Source organism: Cupressus sempervirens, chromosome 10 (assembly GCF_028749045.1).
Source record: "Cupressus sempervirens isolate cs-2001-9-10 chromosome 10, ASM2874904v1, whole genome shotgun sequence".
Lineage (NCBI taxonomy): Eukaryota > Viridiplantae > Streptophyta > Pinopsida > Cupressales > Cupressaceae > Cupressus > Cupressus sempervirens.
This window is the reverse complement of record NC_143127.1, coordinates 356,276,374-356,279,235: the sequence shown is the minus strand read 5'-3', so window position 1 is coordinate 356,279,235 and position 2,862 is coordinate 356,276,374. Positions and strand designations below refer to the sequence as shown.

The 2,862-nt window shown below is 49.3% G+C and overlaps 1 pseudogene; it reads right to left on the bottom strand.

The window, feature by feature from the left end:
* Positions 1–241: 241 nt before the first annotated feature.
* On the bottom strand, positions 242–2,551 carry LOC149534079 (subtilisin-like protease pseudogene; annotated as a pseudogene).
* Positions 2,552–2,862: the final 311 nt, after the last annotated feature.

Genomic DNA, 2,862 nt, shown 5'->3' with positions numbered 1-2,862 from the left:
GAAATTTGTTTAAAATTTGTACCTTTTATTTAAGAATGGAATTGTAACATCTAATATATTAGCTAGCATGCTAATATGTTTGAATTAGATATAACAATTGACCTTTTGAATTGGATGGCTTGTTTTTATTGCTGACAGAAAAAACTGAGCCAGTCACGAGCTGGTCCTGAATTCGATTACATAAATGGATATGGACATGAGACCTCCTGACTCAAAAATGGTTATTGTCATCGCATGTAATTTAGCTTGTGTCCCAGATGACGGAAACAGGGCTTCTTACGCTGTAACCATGAGCGCCGCTTGAAACCCACGTAATTGAGCCTTGCGAGAACCTTGATCTCATAGGATTAGTTTTGTTTGCTGAAAATGTGACGCTATAACTCTTCTTCTCCATCACTGCCCCAAACGATAAAGACGTTGGATTCACAATCATGTCAACCCCTCTGGGAGGAACAATGTTCACGGTGTACATGGATTGGGCAGTCCCGACATTCGTTACGGTTCTTGTCAAGGTGACAGAATAATTTAGGTTATTGAAAACCAGAGAGAAGGATGGATAATTGAGATTACCCGGAAGAGTGCTACTTTCATTATTGGAAGGGCACGCAATATTCTTGCTTAAGATGACCTGAATCTGCGATTCTGTGTAGTTCAGCCCACAGAGATAAGGAACATAATCTTTGGCGCTAAGGTCATATATAAGACCCGGATCGGCAGCTCTTTCGGGGTTTATATGTCCAGCGCCCGTAGCAAATATATCTGCCGGTGCGAAATTGTTTCCACCGTCAAGAATCGGCCCGCCATTCTTATCGAGGTGCTCTGCAGTTGTAATAAGCGCAGACTTAATGGCCGCGGGAGTCCATTCCGGGTGAACGGCTTTGAGCAGAGCAGCAACCCCGCTGACATGCGGAGTGGCCATTGACGTGCCGTACAAGATGTTGAACATCACTCTTCTGTCATCTTCACTGCTATCATGAGGATCTGGACTGAGATCCGAAGGCCAAGCTGCTATGACGGCAAATCCAGGGGCGATCAGGTCGGGTTTCAGAATTTCGGGGCTGACCGTGTTGGGCCCGCGGGATGAAAATGAGGCCACTGCGGGCGCCGAGATATTGTTGGCGTCGCCGAAGACAGTGCCTTGGAACTCAATAGCCGCCGTGGGGGTATTTGTAGAATTCATATAGGCTGCCAGGGCAAGTGCTGCCTTATTACCAAGCGTTGTTGACGGCAAGACAGGAGCGTACAATCGAATTTCCTCGTCATCGTTAACGAATATCACGCCCGCCCCTCCGGCCTCTCGAACGGCTTGACCCTGCTCCACTAGATCGCCAGGTCCGCCTCTTATGCACACCACGAGCTTTCCTTTTACTACATCTCGGTTGAGAAATTGACCCCCACAGGTATCTACCTGAACAAGGCTCAGTTCATTGGTCTGGTCGTGGCCCATGCCGTTGAAGAGTGACTCGCCGTACAGAACTGTTCCGTCTCCGAGCTTGAGATTCGCGACGAAATGTCTGTCCATGGAACTCGCGCCGACGGTCATGATCCAAGGCGCGCCGTTGTAAAGATACGACGGCTCCGTCGGCCCCTCGTTTCCTGCTGCGCAGCTCACAAAGATGCCCCTTTCCATCGCTCGGAAGGCCCCGATGGCGATCTCGTCCTCGTAAAACGGAATAGCGCCGCTGCCGAGAGAGAGCGAGAGCACGTCCACGCCCTCAGATATGGCGGCGTCCATCGCCGCCAGAACATCTGATGTCCTACATCCCCCCTCCTTGCAAACCTTGTAAACGGCGATGTGAGCACCCGGCGCCATTCCCTGCGCGGTTCCTTGAGAACTGCCAAAGAGTCCCGCATTTGCAACGAGGCTCCCCGCGGCAGTGGATGCAGTGTGAGTGCCGTGTCCGTCCAAGTCCCTCGCCGTCTTATCCTCGGTGTAAATTCTCGCTCCGATGAGTTTGTTGTTGCAACTGGACGCATTGAAATCTGTTGTGGTCTCGCAGACTCCTTTCCACCGAGAAGGGACAGCACCGGTATTGAGGTCTGGCTGAAACGAAGGGCTCTCCGGCCACACGCCACTGTCCAGCACGCCAATTATGGTGCCCTTGCCCGCGTTAGATCTCGGCCAGAGTCCCTTGCTTGAATCCAGGCCCAGAAACTTTGCAGAATATGTTGTCTGCAAGTGCAGCATTCTATCAGGATACGCATCCACGAAACCTGGGATCTCTCGCATCGCCTCAATTTCTGATTTTGTTAGTCGGGCGGAAAATCCAGTCATGACATTCTCATACGCGTGCAGTAGATTTTGACTAGAACTTCCTCCTCGCTCTTCTTCCGCTGCTTCTTTGGGCAAAAACGATGAATACCACATCCTCAGCTCCTCAACGCTATGTGGACTTATGTCCGGCTGCTCCACACGAACGATATAGATCCGCGATTCCTCGCTTTCCTCTGCAAAAACATCTGGATCGGACATAAGTATTACGGTCGCTATTATCACGAACAGGAGCTTCTTCATCTGTCCATTAAACGATCTTCTCGCCAGAATGCCCATCTTAGATGATGCCCAGAGATATTCAACCCAATGGATAACAATGCGATCTAGGTCTCTGTTAGTTATGCACCTCAAAAGCTTCCAGCGGTGTAAAATGCCAAATGTTTGAATCAGTAATCTTGTTATAACACACCAACCTTCCTATGGGCATCCCCTCACAGTTTGGGCTACGATATTAGCTGGCTTCGTAACAAGTTTTACTGATTCTCTCGCCATACATGTCCCTGACCAATTTTCTTTGCCAACTTTCCTAACTTTACAGTACCTATTATCTCTGCATTAACACGCGCCATTTTACGAGATCGTCTTAT